At 46.3% G+C, this 19,494-nt stretch overlaps 1 protein-coding gene across 3 annotated transcripts in view; it reads right to left on the bottom strand.

The window, feature by feature from the left end:
- LOC121845972 (voltage-dependent T-type calcium channel subunit alpha-1H-like) overlaps window positions 1–19,494 on the bottom strand; it is a 135,407-nt gene that overhangs the window by 98,647 nt on the left and 17,266 nt on the right. The window contains exon 1 of one of the 3 annotated variants that reach the window (XR_006082944.1): window positions 10,099–11,211. The exons of 1 other annotated variant lie outside the window; for it this stretch is intronic. The gene's annotated coding sequence lies outside the window, so the exon portion shown is untranslated. Of the gene's footprint in view, window positions 1–10,098; window positions 11,212–13,456; window positions 14,874–19,494 lie in introns of those variants that run through there. One more of the 3 variants, XR_006082945.1, reaches the window with a different exon arrangement.

Genomic DNA, 19,494 nt, shown 5'->3' with positions numbered 1-19,494 from the left:
GTGACAGAGGCAGACAGAGAGAGACAGAGGCAGACAGAGAGAGACAAATAGACAGAGGCAGACAGAGACAGATAGAGAGACAGAGTGACCGAGGCAGACAGAGGGAGACAGAGGGAGAGGCAGACAGAGGCAGACAGAGAGAGACAGAGAGAGAGAGACAGAGGCAGACAGGGGCAAACAGAGAGACACAGAGAGAGAGAGAGAGAAAGAGAGAGAGAGAGCGAGAGAGAGAGACAGAGACAGACAGAGTCTGAGTGCAGCTGGCTTTGAGCCAGAGACTGTTTGTTTTACATCCGCTTCTTCTCTTCTCCGCTTCTCTCCCTCCTCTCCCCCCCTTCTCTCTCTCCCTCCTCTCCTCTCCTCCCCCCTTCTCTCTCTCCCCTCTCCCTCTCCTCCCCCTTCTTCTCTCTCCCTCCTCTCCTCCCCCCCCTCTCCCTCCCTCCTCTCCTCCCCCTTCTCTCCCTCCTCCCCCTTCTCTCCCTCCTCTCTCCCCCTCCTCTCTCTCCCTCCTCCCTTCTTCTCTCCCCCTCTCTCCCCCTCTCTCCCCCCCTCCTCTCCTCTCCTCTTCCCTCCTTCTCTCTCTCCTCTCCTCTCCTCCTCCCGTTCTCTCCCTCCTCTCATCTCCTCTCCTCTTCTGCCTTCTCTCCCTCCCTCCTCTCCTCTCCTCCTCCCCCTTCTCTCCCTCCTCTGCTCTTCCCCCTTCTCTCCCTCCTCTCCTCTCCCCCTTCTCTCCCTCCTCTCCTCCCCCCCTTCTCTCTCTCCTCTCCTCCCCCTTCTCTCTCTCCCTCCTCTCTTCTCCTCTTCCCCCCCCTCTCTCCCTCCTCTGCTCTTCCCCCTTCTCTCCCTCCTCTCCTCTCCTCCTCCCCCATTCTCTCCTCTCCCCCCCCCTTCTCTCCCTTCTCTCATCTCCTTCTCCCACCCCCTCATCCCCCTGGCACCAACCTTTAATTTACAAGCAACACTCATCATAACCTGGTGCAGTGTTTGTGTGTGTGTCTATCTGTGTGTGAATGTGTGTGCGTGTGCGTAATGAGGGGTCAAATCCATTTCACACACTCACACAGTACACTAAAGAGTTCCCTAGTCCTGAAATCGGTAAGGGAGGGAGGCTGCAGCGAACACAAGCAGCACACACACCACAAACACAAGCAACACACACACACACACACACACACACACACACACCACAAACACAAGCAGCACACACACATGCAGCAAACACAAGCAACACACACACACCCGCAGCACACATACAGCACACACACACACACGCAAACACATGCAACACACACACACACGCAAACACACATAGCACACACACATAACTGCAAACACACACTGCAAACACACGCAGCACACATACAGCACACACACGGCACACACACTCACCGCAAAAACACACAGCACACACAGCACAAACACACACGCTCACCGCAAACACACGCAGCACACATACAGCACACACCGCAAACACACACCGCAAACACACGCAGCACACACACACACACCGCAAACACACGCAGCCCACACACACACACACTGCAAACACACGCAGCACACACACACACACACACACAAACACACGCAAACACACACACACACACACACACCGCAAACACACGCAGCACACACACACACACACACACCGCAAAACACACACAGCACACACACACACACCGCAAACACACACATACAGCACACACCGCAAACACATGCAGCACACACACACCGCAAACACACACACACACACACACACACACACACACACATACTGTACAGCTGTAACATTACAATTTAGCACACTCTTTATCCAACGTGACTTACAGGTGGATAAATAAAATGTTTAGTTTGAATAAAAAATGTATATTTCCGGTGTAGAACTAAGCTGTCCACTTTTTATGAAGGCTGCACCTGACACAGTAGTCTTTCCCTCTGCCATGCTCTCTGGGTCGGCACTGTGTCTCCCAGGCCAATGGTGATATGATCACATTTCTCACAGTAGTCTTTCCCTCTGCCATGCTCTCTGGGTCGGCACTGTGTCTCCCAGGCCAATGGTGATATGATCACATTTCTCACAGCTGTCTTGTCACCTGTCAGCACTGTCACCACCATGGCACCCTGTTCCATCTCTATGACACTGAAGTCACGTTCAGTGAGCCATCTAAACTGACACCAGATGTTCTGGGAACCTGTTGGTGTCACAGCACCAGTGATGAGATACCACTGGTGCCATGCCGTTGAGTTTAACTGGACTTACACCAAATCCATGGTACTTAGAAGCACCGAGTTCTTGATTAAATTCCCTGCATGGGTCATATCTCCTGAATACTTTATATTGTATTCAGAATATCACATTGATTGTGGGAGCCTCCTTGTCAGGAAATGAGCATTCTGGGCTACAATAGGGCTTAAAAGCAGCAAGAAGAAGAGAGAGTACGCCATAACAGGGCAACATAACACAAAGACTAGAGTCCACAGCAGCCCTGTACCAGCCCTCCTACGGTGTGTTAGATATACTTAGCATTATGTTGGCAGTACCTTGACAGGTAGTCAGAACCAACACAGTAGGATGTCAATAGGGATTAGCTACAACACACACCTGAGCACTCAGTGTGATAACACCTGGGGAATAATCCCTGAGCACTGGGAACCACACAGAGCAGAGGAGTGTGGGTAAATATCGGGAATTATGATGACTAGAGTAGACAAACAGGCCATTATGACCAAAGGAGGTGACAGAGAGGGGGGAGAGGTGACGCACACACGGTGACACACACACGGTGACACACACACGGTGACACACACAGACACACTGACACACACGCAGTATCAGGGGAGGAGCTGTGTGACTGATATCTACAGTGGGGCAAAAAAAAGTATTTAGTCAGCCACAAATTGTGCAAGTTCTCCCACTTAAAAAGATGAGAGAGGCCTGTAATTTTCACAGGTACACTTCAACTATGACAGACAAAATGAGAAAAAAAATCCAGAAAATCACATTGTAGGATTTTTTATTAATTTATTTGCAAATTATGGTGGAAAATAAGTATTTGGTCACCTACAAACAAGCAAGATTTCTGGCTCTCACAGACCTGTAACTTCTTCTTTAAGAGGCTCCTCTGTCCTCCACTCGTTACCTGTATTAATGGCACCTGTTTGAACTTGTTATCAGTATAAAAGACACCTGTCCACAACCTCAAACAGTCACACTCCAAACTCCTCTATGGCCAAGACCAAAGAGCTGTCAAAGGACACCAGAAACTAAATTGTAGACCTGCACCAGGCTGGGAAGACTGAATCTGCAATAGGTAAGCAGCTTGGTTTGAAGAAATCAACTGTGGGAGCAATTATTAGGAAATGGAAGCCATACAAGACCACTAATAATCTCCCTCGATCTGGGGCTCCACGCAAGATCTCACCCCGTGGGGTCAAAATGATCACAAGAACGGTGAGCAAAAATCCCAGAACCACACCGGGGGACCTAGTGAATGACCTGTAGAGAGCTGGGACCAAAGTAACAAAGCCTACCATCAGTAACACACTAGGCCGCCAGGGACTCAAATCCTGCAGTGCCAGACGTGTCCCCCTGCTTAAGCCAGTACATGTCCAGGACTGTCTGAAGTTTGCTAGAGAGCATTTGGATGATCCAGAAGATTGGGAGAATGTCATATAGTCAGATGAAACCAAAATATAACTTTTTGGTAAAAACTCAACTTGTCGTGTTTGGAGGACAAAGAATGCTGAGTTGCATCCAAAGAACACCATACCTACTGTGAAGCATGGGGGTGGAAACATCATGCTTTGGGGCTGTTTTTCTGCAAAGGGACCAGGACGACTGATCCGTGTAAAGGAAAGAATGAATGGGGCCATGTATCGTGAGATTTTGAGTGAAAACCTCCTTCCATCAGCAAAGATGAAGATGAAACGTGGCTGGGTCTTTCAGCATGACAATGATCCCAAACACACCGCCCATGCAACGAAGGAGTGGCTTCGTAAGAAGCATTTCAAGGTCCTGGAGTGGCCGAGCCAGTCTCCAGATCTCAACCCCATAGAACATCTTTGGAGGGAGTTGAAAGTCCGTGTTGCCCAGCAACAGCCCCAAAACATCACTGCTCTAGAGGAGATCTGCATGGAGGAATCGGCCAAAATACCAGCAACAGTGTGTGAAAATCTTGTGAAGACTTACAGAAAACGTTGGACCTCTGTCATTGCCAACAAAGTGTATATAACAAAGTATTGAGATAAACTTTTGTTATTGACCAAATACTTATTTTCCACCATAATTTGCAAATAAATTCATAAAAAATCCTACAATGTGATTTTCTGGATTTTTTCCTCTCATTTTGTCTGTCATAGTTGAAGTGTACCTATGATGAAAATTGCAGACCTCATCTTTTTAAGTGGGAGAACTTGCACAATTGGTGGCTGACTAAATACTTTTTTGCCCCACTCTATGTTGCTATGCTACAATCAGTTCTCACATATCCTCAATGTGAGATATGACATCTGATTTAAAAATATATATTTAAACCTTTATTTAACTAGGCAAATCTGTTGCAATCAAGTCTTTTGTGAAATGTAATTAATTGCAGAATTGGCAGAATATTCTGCCGTTATTCATTGCACAACCCAACAGACCTGTGAATCAATTCAAATACTACAGCTGGCCTTGATTGAGCTTGTCTGGTACCTGGAACCAACATAGTAGTAGCCAAACTCCACACCTGCCCTTGTTGGACTCCAGGCAGGCTAAAGCCAAACTCCACACCTGCCCTTGTTGGACTCCTGGCAGGCTAAAGCCAAACTCCACACCTGCCCTTGTTGGACTCCAGGCAGGCTAAAGCCAAACTCCACACCTGCCCTTGTTGGACTCCTGGCAGGCTAAAGCCAAACTCCACACCTGCCCTTGTTGGACTCCAGGCAGGCTAAAGCCAAACTACACACCTGCCCTTGTTGGACTCCTGGCAGGCTAAAGCCAAACTCCACACCTGCCCTTGTTGGACTCCAGGCAGGCTAAAGCCAAACTCCACACCTGCCCTTGTTGGACTCCAGGCAGGCTAAAGCCAAACTCCACACCTGCCCTTGTTGGACTCCAGGCAGGCTAAAGCCAAACTACACACCTGCCCTTGTTGGACTCCAGGCAGGCTAAAGCCAAACTACACACCTGCCCTTGTTGGACTCCAGGCAGGCTAAAGCCAAACTACACACCTGCCCTTGTTGGACTCCAGGCAGGCTAAAGCCAAACTCCACACCTGCCCTTGTTGGACTCCAGGCAGGCTAAAGCCAAACTACACACCTGCCCTTGTTGGACTCCAGGCAGGCTAAAGCCAAACTACCACACCTGCCCTTGTTGGACTCCAGGCAGGCTAAAGCCAAACTCCACACCTGCCCTTGTTGGACTCCAGGCAGGCTAAAGCCAAACTCCACACCTGCCCTTGTTGGACTCCAGGCAGGCTAAAGCCAAACTCCACACCTGCCCTTGTTGGACTCCAGGCAGGCTAAAGCCAAACTACACACCTGCCCTTGTTGGACTCCTGGCAGGCTAAAGCCAAACTCCACACCTGCCCTTGTTGGACTCCAGGCAGGCTAAAGCCAAACTACACACCTGCCCTTGTTGGACTCCTGGCAGGCTAAAGCCAAACTCCACACCTGCCCTTGTTGGACTCCAGGCAGGCTAAAGCCAAACTACACACCTGCCCTTGTTGGACTCCAGGCAGGCTAAAGCCAAACTACACACCTGCCCTTGTTGGACTCCAGGCAGGCTAAAGCCAAACTACACACCTGCCCTTGTTGGACTCCAGGCAGGCTAAAGCAAATGCTTAAAGTACTTGAAAGATAGTCTGGTCTGCAACACAAGAACAGCATTCTGTTGCATTAAACTACTGTAGAACATTGTCTAATAGCATCTGGCCTTGATGGAGAGAGGAGACAGAAGACACACTCACTCGTACTGTTCTGTTTAGCCTTCCAGCCATATGATACAGCCCATTAACATCAACATTAGATTAACCCCCCCCCACACACACACACACACACACACACACACACACATACACACTGGTCGTGAAACAGCAGCTTAGCCTGGTGGTAGATTGTGAGTGAGTCATGTTCCTTCCAGGAGAAGAGACTGGATGGTAAGGGGCTGTAAGGACACCTGGCTGGACACAAAGAGCCCTTCCTTGGCCTCTAATCCTCCCACCTCAGCCTCTCCCTCCCAGCTCTGGAGGACAGGTGGAGAGTCCTCTAGCTAGCTCCTCAGTTACCTCTTCTTCACCCTCTCTCTTCCTCTGTGTCATTCTCTCTCCCTCTCTGTATTTTATTCTCTCTCTCCTCCTCCCTCTCTCTCATCCTCCCTCTCTCTCTCCTCCTCCCTCTCTCTCTCCTCCTCCCTCTCTCTCCTCCTCCCTCTCCCTCCTCCTCCACTCGTCACAATATTTCCCTTTGCTTTGTTCTCCATCACATAATATCGACAGCTGCCTCCGCGGTGCCTCAGAGCCTCTCTCTCTCTCTCCTCTCCCCCCCCCTCCCCATCTCCATGGTTCTCTCGTTGTATGCACGCTCACTCTTTGCCTTTACAGGGCTCTGTCAAGTCTCTCTCTGGCCTACCCTCTCTCTCCAGAAGCAGAGTGTTCTGTTTAACTGAGTAAATCAGTAGCATTTCCCCCACTGCTGCCACCACCACTCCATCTCTCTCTCCCTGTATTTCTTACTTCCTCCCTAACCTTCCACCTCTTTTTCTCCCTCTCCCTCTTGTCTCCTTCAATCCTCTCTTCTATCCCTCTTTCTCCCTCCCTCTCTTTCTCAATCTCTTCCCCATATCCCTCCTTCAATCCCATCCTCTCTCCCTCCCTACCTTTTCCTCCTTCTCTCATCTCTCCCTTTCCTTCCATCCATCCATTTTTCTCCCTTCCTTCATCCATCCCTCCCTTTCCTTCCATCCATCCATTTCTCTCCCTCCCTTCATCCCTCCCTTTCCCTCTCTCTCCCTCTCTAACAGTGCCACCCTCCATCGCTTTTAGTCTATTGTGAGTGAGCTGCACAAAGCAGTCCAAATGCCCTGTCTAGACCCCTGTAGAGCAGAGCATTATGACTTCTCCCACTGTGGAGACACAGCCAGTTTGGGGTCATATACACACAAGACTATCTGCAGAGGACCAATTGTAACATGTGTGTGTGTGTGGGGGGGGGGAGGCAGACAGATAAACAATGATCATTCTAAGCACTATACTGTTTCCTCCTCTCACTTTCCTTAATGTGTTACTTGTCCACTTTCCTTTCTCATAGCGCCCCATTGCTATCCCAATTAGAACAATACAATGGCATATAGGAATGAAAACAATCACACATGGTATATTCAAATGCTTAACACTACGATTGCCTGCCAGTTGCATTGTGTAACACCAGCCTGAGGTGAGACTTCCCAGTCAGAAGGTTAATATAGGCTGATTCATAAAATAATATTGACAAAACTGCACTTTTAAACAACGCACACATCAAGGCCAGGCACAGACACACCACGTACGAATAAAAAAAACAGGAACTTTACATGTGAACATGTCAAGTGTTCCAAAAACTTGAAATTTCATGTGAAAATCAGATTTTTCTGTAAGGGACACAAACACATCTGCACCTCTGGGGCCCTACAGGGCAGCTATCAGTCAATGGGCTTATTTAGTGTTTGCTTTAGGGGTCAGAGTTCAGGTAACACAATTACACCCTGCGCCAGCCGGCCTCCTAGACACTTTATTATACGCAGGCCTTATAGAGCACAGCCTAGGTCAAGCTGTGAGGTCTGTGGTTATTCTAGGTCAAAAGGGGACCATCACACTCTCTCAGCAGCTTGGCTGCTGGGTAAAACGTGCACACTGAGACACAGGTGTAATTGGTCCACACTGTGGCTAACTTGTATATAGTTTGACCAGAAAAGCCATCTGATTGGCAGATGAGTGGCAACCCTGATTAGAAGCACCTGCTGCTCATCGGTTGTTCCCTATAAATGCTGTTTTTAGTTGAAGGAAAATTGTACCTACACACTGTAGAAGACTGCAAAGCCGAAACATCTCTGTACACTATCCCTGATGCAGTGAAAATTATACAAACATCGGAGAATGAAGCTTCATGCAGCATCTTTTTGAGTGCTGACCCAGTACACATGTTTTTATTCTAGGTCAGGATGTGAGGTCTGGGGTTATACTCATTCACTAGAATAGGTCTATATTCATGTCTCAGAGTAGGAGTGCTGATCTAGGATCAAGTCCCCATGTCCATTCATTATAATCTAAAAGGCTAAACTGATCCTAGATCAGCACCCCTATACTGTAAGAAGCGTTATGCATATGAGCCCTGAACTAGGATAATAAGAGTATACCTAACAGTCTGTTTGAAAGCATTGCTGTTATAGATGCATGCTTTCTGTCAAATAGCGTAAATAGGGAAACGGGAAACCTAGTCAGTTGTACAACTGAATGCATTCAACTGAAATGTGTCTTCCGCATTTAACCCAACCGCTCTGAATAGCCATTTAGTGTTACATTTTAACATTGAAATTCAATGAAAAAGCTAATCATCATCATCATCATCATCTATATCGTTGACATCTCCATCAACATGATATGTCAAATCCTGCTAAAGTGCAACTGAATCGATGATTCCTTTCAATTTTAAAGTTCAATCCAGCTGAGGGGTGAGAAAATCTACACATCAATAACGAGCCATATAGGCCTGCATCAAGTGTTGCTTGCCATGACGGCTGTTGTGTTGTGTGGCTGCTTTGTCTGTGAAGACATCATTTTTAGCCAGAGGAGCGCGAGCTGGAGCGTTGGCGGCCAGTTAGACCGCTAATATCAGACACGGCGGCCGGAGATGGACATCTGAACTTTAGGTCGGACCGGGAAACGGGGAACAGGGAGACATATCCGACAATGCGGAAGTGTCGCTCTTGATGGAACGTTAGAACAGCTGGTATCCCTCATGCGCTGATTGCTTGGTGGCTGCTGCAGCCGGGACAGTGTGTGCGTGCGTGTAGAGAGAAACAGCTGTAAACACAGCACATAACTATTTCCCATTTCAGCACCATGGACAGCGCTTTAGACGAATGCAAGGTAACGCCTTAGAAAGTGAGTATAAATTTAACCACAGAGCCACACGGACTTATATGCACTGTTCAGTAGCATGCCCATTAAAATAAAGCTATCTTGAACATACACCTGATACCAGACTAAGGTAAACTAACTAGCCTGGTATGAAAAACTATCTTCCCATATTATCAATTCAGGCCAGAGTTTTACACGATGACACATTAATTGTTGATCAATTGTGGCCAATGCCACCATCCATCTTCTTGTTGCGTTGTTTCTAAAGGTGACCTCTTGTGAGAAAAATGGCTCTGATTGGGCTCCTTAAACCAACCACCCAGGTTTGGAGCCACTACAATCTAATAGCCTATTATCTTGGATGGATGCATAAACATGACCATGCATGAGTTCATTGCTGTATAAGGCAGACGTCATCAGATTATAGCATTACTTGTAGTCTGATGGCCATTAAGAATAGGCCTACATTGGAAATAGTTAAGTGATCAATTTCAGCAGGCTACGCATTGGTTATGATATATTTATATAAGCCAAATGTCGAGGATTTGGATAAAGGCATTGGGAAGGAATTGGCAGCCTAATGTTTATATTTGTTTTTTATTTTATTCACTTTGATAATATTCTGTATAATGAAAAGCGCTTTACAAATGTAATAAATTATTATTATTAATATCCTAGGTGCTTTCATCCTAGTCAATGTTCTTTGTTTTTTCCGATGTGTATTTTCAATTGTATTCGGAATATTTAATTATTGTTTCTGAGCCACACAGTTAAACGAAATAGACTAGCTACAATAAATATGTTCTTATTGTATACAGTACGTAGCCTATAGCTAATATTACAGTGCTCCTTTCAGCTTTCTAATTCCCATGTTCCCATCCGTACAGAAGCGATCGCGCTATTCTCTTTCCACCGACATGCAAATGGTTGAGATGCGTGCAATATGAGAATTCTGTGCGTATCGACATAACCAATCACAAGAGTCTGAAGTATTGTGGAAACTTACCTTGGCTGACATCAAAAAGGTGTGTCCAGGCTCACTGAACAATAGCGGCGTCTGGCGATTCGCTTGTCAAAAAGACCTGAGAGGAAAAATCAATATCCACCAGTCGAAAAACGTCTTAATGTTTCCAGACGCATTATTCCGGTTAAATCAAGATGTATGATCAATATTTAGATGCTAAGCTACACAACTGATGTATTGCGGAGGAATTGCCCAAATAACTTAGGAACCGAAATACGGTTTAGCTGGTTCGAGAGGAGCTCTGTAGCCTTGGCAACTCTGAGTGTGAGCTGGGCTCGAGCGGGCTGCAAGATTCACATTTCGACAGAGCAAGCTAACGGTGTTTTCTTTCCGCGCTCCAGTTGGATGTTCATTCCACCTCACCAACTGCTGTATGTCAAGTTGGTAAAAAAGTAGGAATACCAGTTGGAAATTCGCAACCCCAAAACATCTGAAACGTTATTACAGAGTTTGAATTCCATTTAGGAGATCAGTTCGGAACATTTCATTTTTCCTCCGTCACGTTCGGCGCATTGTAGATCCACGAGAAGGACTTCTAGAAATAATCGTATGAGTCCGAGTATTTTTTTCAGTTCAAATTAAATACATTCCCTCTTTCTGCCTTGTCTCAGAAAAATAGTGAGTGCTTCCCTAAAAACATCCAAAACGTTTTCAATGGCGTATATTCCAATAGTAGGAAAACAATTATCGAATTGTCACATTGTATATGGAAGCGCATGGATTTGGGCTTCACATCGAGTCTCCTCCAGTTGTCGTCGTACACTTGAAGTATAAAGCATAATGGACCAACCCTTTCTGATCCACTGAGAAAACACACAACAGTTCCGTTCAATTGTGATGAAAAAAGCTTTGAACCTATTTTCCACTAAATGAGAACTTATTTGATGTTCACTTGCGCATCTCAGAAAAGCTTCACAGCTCAAGCAGGTATAATATTCTCCCCGTATCGCCTCCTATGGCTATTCATTGAGGTGGCAAGTCAACAAAACATCTTGCCGGTGAAAAGGGCTCAGGAGCGGTTATTGGGAGAGGCTGGAGAGCGTCGAGAGACAACCGACCTGCTCACCAGCATCTCACGAGACTGGGACTGTGAGAGCATCGTGATACGGTTTGCGTGTAGTGGCGCAACGCTGAATGTGCACACCTTAAGAATATTTCCGTTTTTCCCTCGGCGTTCGAGGCGACGCGATTCTCCCATGTCATGGATTTCTCTTTTGTGGGAAAGTGAGTAGCCTAATGGTTTCGCTACATGGAATGTATTTTAGTTGGGGAGACTGAGAAATGGAAATAGTTGGGAAATATTATTTTGCGTTAAGTATTGTATCATCTCGTCAACGCTCTCCCTCACACTCCCTGATAGTGTAAATAAGAGAGGGAGACGCAGAATTGGCGCAGGCGCATGCATGAACGAACATATACACACACGCGGAATTTGGACCTGCGGGATGCAGACTGACTGTTAGATAATCAAGTGAAATTCCTTCACATGGTCAGACAGGCGGACAGCCAGCGCAGCATGAAGTACCATGCCTGAACTGCACCATCTAAACACGGAGTCCAGAGCGAAGGTATTTTAGATCATGGCAGACAGACTAACATGTTCACATTGTCTGCAAATGATAGTTACACTGAACAAAAATATAAACGCAACATGTAAAGTGTTTGTCCCATGTTTCATGAGCTGAATGTTCCATGTGCACAAAAAGCTTATTTCTCTAAAAAAAAATCTCTCCAGAAATGTGTTTACATCCCTGAGCATTTCTCATTTGCCAAGATAATCCATCCACTTGACAGGTGTGGCATATCAAGAAGCTAATTAAACAACATGAGGGACAATAAGAGGCCGCTTTAAAATGTGCAGTTTTGTCACACATCACAATGCCACAGATGTCTCAAGTTTTGAGGGAGTGTGCAATTGGCATGCTGACTGCAGGAATGTTCACCAGAACTGTTGGCAGATAATGTAATGTTCATTTCTCTACCATAAGCCTCTTCCAATGTTGTTTTAGAGAATTTGGCAGTACGTCCAATCCGCCTCAATTGTAACCATACCAGCCTGGGACCTCCACATCTGGCTTCTTCACCTGAAGGATTGTCTGAGACCAGCAACCTGGACAGCTGATGAAACTGTGGTTTTGTACAAACAAATTATTTCTGCACAATCTGTCAGCGTGCTAGTCGTCCTCACCAGGGTCTTGACCTGAATGCAGTTTGGCGTTGTAACTGGCTTCAGAGGGTGAATGCTCACCTTCGATGGCCACTGGGATGCTGGAGAATCCCAGTTTCAACTGTACCGGGCAGACGGCAGGTTTGTTGATGTGTCCCATTGTGGCTGCGGGGTTATGGTATGGGCAGGCATAAGCTACGGATAATGAACACAATTGCATTTTAACAATGGCAATTTGAATGCACAGAGATATCATGACGAGATCCTGAGGACCATTGTCGTGTCATTCATCCACCTCCATCACCTCATGTTTCAGCATGATAATGTACAGCCCCATGTTGCAAGGATCTGTACACAATTCATGGAAGCTGAAAATGTCCCAGTTCTTCCATGGCCTGCATACTCACCAGAGCATGTTTGGAATGCTCTGGATCGACGTGTACAACAACGTGTCCCAGTTCCTGCCCATAGACAGCAACTTTGCACGGCCATTGAAATGGAGTGGGATGACATTTCACTCCTTTCCACAGGCCACAATCAATAGCCTGATCAACTCTGTGCTGCATGAGGCAAATGGTGGTCACACCAGATACCGACTGGTTTTCTGATCCACGCCCCAAACTTTTTTTTAAAGGCATCTTTAAATGAATATTGTACAATGCAGAGTTATTGCTTATAGCAGTGGAGATTCAGAGATCAGGGAATAGGGATCAATTAAATATGAAACACCATTATCTCACATCGGGACTGAAGGAATATCAGTGAAAGCTCCTCAGACGACATTTGTGATGAACACACATGACGCAGTTTCAGTACCAGCACAGGGAACTCACTTATTGACGACTAGAGTAAATGATTTCTTTATCTTTTTTCCCCCACACAAAGTAGTCGGAAGATATGAAAATGATATCTTTGCCATTGTAAAGTCATGACTAATTCAAGCCGTTACGTATAAAAATATCCCTGTCGCCATCTCTGGTAATGTGCGTTATTCATAAGATGTGAATAATTGAGGTAAGCAAGTCGGGTTGAACAGCGGTGTGGACTCTGCTGACTCTGCGCCAAGTGATGTCTTCTCTTCTCTTCTGGGAGATGGGGCAGAGCCGAACAATTAGTACATAGTTACAACAACTAGGCCTATACTCTGAACTATTACTTACAAAATGACACGGTTGTTACGAGACTGTGTTTAGAGGTAGGTGAAGGAGTCAAGCGCAGGAAAGCAGAGATGTTCCGAGTAGCATTTCTTTTTAATAGGCAAGTCCACAAACATGTAGGTCAGGTACAAATACCAAAATAAACGCTCTCGACAAAAAATAAAAACCAATTACTCACGGAAGGAGGAAAACAACGCTCCTTAAACTGATACACACTCGGTATAAAACGTGAAAATAAACAAGGCACAACCTCGACAAGAAACATGACACGAATAATGTCGCACAAACCTTAGCAGGCAACAGGGGTAATTATACACACAGAAATTAAAGCAAATGAAACCAGGTGTGAAAGAACCAAAGACAAAACAAACGGAAAAGGAAAAAAGGATCGGTGATGGCTAGTAGGCCGGCGACGCCGTGCGCCGAGCACCACCCGAACAGGGAGAGGAACCACCTTCAGTGGAACTCATGACAACTGTTTATGAATTACATTTGAACTTCAGATTGGGTACCAGTCTGTTTGGATCATCGTGCCACTCCTTCTCGTGCCAAGCATCATGTTTTTCCGGAGTTTACAGGATATGCTTGATAGAAAAAATAGATCTGGGACCAGGCTTGGAAAATAAAGGGCCAAAAGGAAAACGTGTGAAATCTATGTTCTCATGAAGAACCATTTATCTTCGTCTTCACCTGTCTCTTAGAGGATAACGGAAATCCCATGCTTCCTCACAACAATCCAATAATTTGGGTCAGATTCAATATGTTAGATCTGCAGTACATGGAGGTAAAGGAAGGACAAGTAACTGCTAACACATAATAATCTGAAACCTTTTGGCTAAACAGTCTGAATTCCCCTGGACACTTCCTTGGCTGGAAGCCCAGGTGGGGTGTATAAACTTAGAGTGTATACGCTTTAACTTTGGCTAACCTCCCTGTGGGACTGTGACTGAGTCCCAAATTGTACCCTATTTCCTATATAGTGCACTACTTTTAACCCTGAAATGTGTGGACTATAGGGAATAGGGTGCCATTTGGGACACAACCTCTGTGTCTCCCCAGAGTGTATGACCATAGGCCTGTTGTTAAGGTAGGCAACATCTCCAGGCAGACTGATTCTAGCCAGCCATGATCCGGGACCAGGAAGTGGTGTGAGTGGAGCGGTGCCCACAGGTGCTCTCTCTCCCTGAGCATAGATAACAGTGATTCATCCCCTAGGCCTCTGGAGGTCCTGCTAAAACAACCTGCTGTTGGCACCCCCTCAACTCCATCCACAATGTTTCTTCCTATGACACACGCACGACCACACACACACACACACACACACACACACACACACACACACACACACACACACACACACACACACACACACACACACACACACACACACACACACACACACTTTACCCTCCCAAAGAGCCTAGCCACTGACCCTGAAAGAAAAGAGAAAGAGAGAGAAAAGTTAACAGGGTGAAAACCAACACTCCACACCCACGTAAGCCGATACCTTCTCCCTCAGTGTAACAGTCTAACATCAGACAGCCCTGTCCCTCTGGAGAGGGGTGAGCTGAGACAACACACACACAGACACACAGCTGAACCTGTAACCTGAGCCATTGGGTTATGAAACATTCAGCAGTCTCTACAGCCTGTACATGTGTTTGCTTTGTGCGGATAAGAGAGAGGCCTCTCCACCAATCTGCTCAGCGTCACATCAATCATTCACTGTCTCATCTGAGCTGTCCTGTCCAGTCTGTCCTGGCTGAGCTGTCCTGTTCTGTTGGTCCTGTCTGAACTGTCCTGTTCTGTTGGTCCTGTCTGAGCTGTCCTGGCTGAACTGTCTTGTCCTGTTGGTCCTGTCTGAGCTGTCCTGTTCTGTTGGTCCTGTCTGAGCTGTCCTGGCTGAACTGTCCTGTCCTGTTGGTCCTGTCTGAACTGTCCTGTTCTGTTGGTCCTGTCTGAGCTGTCCTGGCTGAACTGTCCTGTCCTGTTGGTCCTGTCTGAACTGTCCTGTTCTGTCTGTCCTGGCTGAACTGTCCTGGGTCCTGAACTGTCCTGTCCTGTCCTGTTGGTCCTGTCTGAGCTGTCCTGTTCTGTTGGTCCTGTCTGAGCTGTCCTGGCTGAACTGTCCTGTTCTGTTGGTCCTGTCTGAACTGTCCTGTCCAGTCTGTCCTGGCTGAACTGTCCTGTTCTGTTGGTCCTGTCTGAACTGTCCTGTTCTGTTGGTCCTGTATAAACTGTCCTTTCCTTTCCTGTCTGTCCTGTCCTTTCTGAGCTGTCCTGTCCTGTGTTTCCCACTGTCAACATATCACTCCATAGCCTCTCTCTGGAGGAGAAAGTGACTGAGGGACAGAGAGAGTGACAAGACACTGACAGGACAAGGCTAGTGTGGGTGAGTTACACACAGTGGCTCTATTAGCTACAAGACACAGTTAGTGGGTGAGTCAGTGTGCTTCTCTGGTTTGTGTTTCACTTAACACCAGCCACAGTGGTTTCAATGACTTTGGCAAAGAGCCATTCACACACAAAGGTTTGCCAACTATCCTTAATTCACCACCAAAGTGTTCAAATACAATAATAGTCTCATATGCCAAACTGCAATGTAATGGGAACTTTTGGTGTCAATATGGTGTCCAATCCGAATCCAACTGAGTATGCAGAAATCTGCTGACTGCAGCTAAAGTAGTATGAGCTACAGTCCGCTAATGGAAGTGATCTGGCAGGGGTCCAAGCCCAGCTTGAGACTGTAAGACAGTGTAAACTCCCCCCAGCTGGCTGTTCAAGACGTCAGTCAGAACCCTCTGTACCAGCCATCGGTTTGCGTCTACAGAGATGTTAAACCCTCCAATCCATTTGGCTTTATTCTCTTTAACAAACATGGTTGTGTTTACCTGCCTGGCGCCAGAGTGTCATTCTTAAGTCTATTACGTATTCACTATTTGGTGGACTACATTTGACAAGGGCCCATTGGGCTCCTGTGAAAAGTAGTTCACTATGTAGAAAATAGGGTACCATTTGTTATGAAACCTCAGTCTCCCCTGCCCCCTTAGGGTCCCATGGGAGGGGATTTGAAGAGACAGTAATAGAAGCTAGTTTGTAATTCCATTAGGATCACATTCTATTACACTACTCGGTGGTGCTATTGATCCAGAGATCCAGGGGAGAGGGGGCAGGAAGAGCTTAAGTTCCCCCGAGCAGAGGCCACCATGGCTGGGTAGAGATGGGTATCTCTGGCCCTAGTCCTCCTAGACACTGTGCCATGACTAAATATCTCAAAGAGTGACATGGTGTATATGTGTGTGAAAGAGAGCGATAGGGCAAGAGAAATAGAAAGATAGCAAGCAGAAGGTTAAAGACAGGATGTGTGTGTGTGTGTGTGTGTGTGTGATTTGTAGTCCTGAGTCTAGAGTTCTGGACCAATTCAAATGGACGTTTGGGATGTAAACTGTGACCTGAAAGTGTTCAACACAGATACAAAAAACTACACTGTTATTAAGTGATAGCTTTAAAAACGTTAAAAACTGAGCCATTTTGAGTGACACTCAAACGTGCTTTAGAAGTGCTGGGCTGAGGACAGATACAGTATATAGCTGAGTAGAGAAGTGCTGGGCTGAGGACAGATACAGTATATAGCTGAGTAGAGAAGAGCTGGGCTGAGGACAGATACAGTATATAGCTGAGTAGAGAAGAGCTGGGCTGAGGACAGATACAGTATATAGCTGAGTAGAGAAGAGCTGGGCTGAGGACAGATACAGTATATAGCTGAGTAGAGAAGAGCTGGGCTGAGGACAGATACAGTATATAGCTGAGTAGAGAAGAGCTGGGCTGAGGACAGATACAGTATATAGCTGAGTAGAGAAGAGCTGGGCTGAGGACAGATACAGTATATAGCTGAGTAGAGAAGAGCTGGGCTGAGGACAGATACAGTATATAGCTGAGTAGAGAAGAGCTGGGCTGAGGACAGATACAGTATATAGCTGAGTAGAGAAGAGCTGGGCTGAGGACAGATACAGTATATAGCTGAGTAGAGAAGAGCTGGGCTGAGGACAGATACAGTATATAGCTGAGTATATAGCTGAGTAGAGAAGAGCTGGGACAGATACTGAGGACTACAGTATATAGGACAGATACAGTATATATCTGAGTAGAGAAGAGCTGGGCTGAGGACAGATACAGTATATAGCTGAGTAGAGAAGAGCTGGGCTGAGGACAGATACAGTATATAGCTGAGTAGAGAAGAGCTGGGCTGAGGACAGATACAGTATATATCTGAGTAGAGAAGAGCTGGGCTGAGGACAGATACAGTATATAGCTGAGTAGAGAAGAGCTGGGCTGAGGACAGATACAGTATATAGCTGAGTAGAGAAGAGCTGGGCTGAGGACAGATACAGTATATAGCTGAGTAGAGAAGAGCTGGGCTGAGGACAGATACAGTATATAGGACAGATGAGGACAGATACAGTATATAGCTGAGTAGAGAAGAGCTGGGCTGAGGACAGATACAGTATATAGCTGAGTAGAGAAGAGCTGAGGACAGATACAGTATATATCTGAGAGAGAAGAGCTGGGCTGAGGACAGATACAGTATATAGCTGAGTAGAGAAGAGCTGGGCTGAGGACAGATACAGTATATAGCTGAGTAGAGAAGAGCTGGGCTGAGGACAGATACAGTATATAGCTGAGTAGAGAAGAGCTGGGCTGAGGACAGATACAGTATATATCTGAGTAGAAAGAGCTGGGCTGAGGACAGATACAGTATATAGCTGAGTAGAGAAGAGCTGGGCTGAGGACAGATACAGTATATAGCTGAGTAGAGAAGAGCTGGGCTGAGGACAGATACAGTATATATCTGAGTAGAGAAGAGCTGGGCTGAGGACAGATACAGTATATAGCTGAGTAGAGAAGAGCTGGGCTGAGGACAGATACAGTATATAGCTGAGTAGAGAAGAGCTGGGCTGAGGACAGATACAGTATATAGCTGAGTAGAGAAGAGCTGGGCTGAGGACAGATACAGTATATAGCTGAGTAGAGAAGAGCTGGGCTGAGGACAGATACAGTATATAGCTGAGTAGAGAAGAGCTGGGCTGAGGACAGATACAGTATATAGCTGGGTAGAAGAGCTGGGCTGAGGACAGATACAGTATATAGCTGAGTAGAGAAGAGCTGGGCTGAGGACAGATACAGTATATATCTGAGTAGAGAAGAGCTGGGCTGAGGACAGATACAGTATATAGCTGAGTAGAGAAGAGCTGGGCTGAGGACAGATACAGTATATAGCTGAGTAGAGAAGAGCTGGGCTGAGGACGATACAGTATATAGCTGAGTAGAGAAGAGCTGGGCTGAGGACAGATACAGTATATAGCTGAGTAGAGAAGAGCTGGGCTGAGGACAGATACAGTATATAGCTGAGTAGAGAAGAGCTGGGCTGAGGACAGATACAGTATATAGCTGAGTAGAGAAGAGCTGGGCTGAGGACAGATACAGTATATAGCTGAGTAGAGAAGAGCTGGGCTGAGGACAGATACAGTATATAGCTGAGTAGAGAAGAGCTGGGCTGAGGACAGATACAGTATATAGCTGAGTAGAGAAGAGCTGGGCTGAGGACAGATACAGTATATAGCTGAGTAGAGAAGAGCTGGGCTGAGGACAGATACAGTATATAGCTGAGTAGAGAAGAGCTGGGCTGAGGACAGATACAGTATATAGCTGAGTAGAGAAGAGCTGGGCTGAGGACAGATACAGTATATAGCTGAGTAGAGAAGAGCTGGGCTGAGGACAGATACAGTATATAGCTGAGTAGAGAAGAGCTGGGCTGAGGACAGATACAGTATATAGCTGAGTAGAGAAGAGCTGGGCTGAGGACAGATACAGTATATAGCTGAGTAGAGAAGAGCTGGGCTGAGGACAGATACAGTATATAGCTGAGTAGAGAAGAGCTGGGCTGAGGACAGATACAGTATATAGCTGAGTAGAGAAGAGCTGGGCTGAGGACAGATACAGTATATAGCTGAGTAGAGAAGAGCTGGGCTGAGGACAGATACAGTATATAGCTGA

The sequence above is a fragment of the Oncorhynchus tshawytscha genome, unplaced genomic scaffold, assembly GCF_018296145.1.
Source record: "Oncorhynchus tshawytscha isolate Ot180627B unplaced genomic scaffold, Otsh_v2.0 Un_contig_3121_pilon_pilon, whole genome shotgun sequence".
NCBI classification, from domain to species: domain Eukaryota; kingdom Metazoa; phylum Chordata; class Actinopteri; order Salmoniformes; family Salmonidae; genus Oncorhynchus; species Oncorhynchus tshawytscha.
The sequence above is the reverse complement of the archived record's forward strand: the minus strand, read 5'-3'. Positions and strand labels throughout refer to the sequence as shown.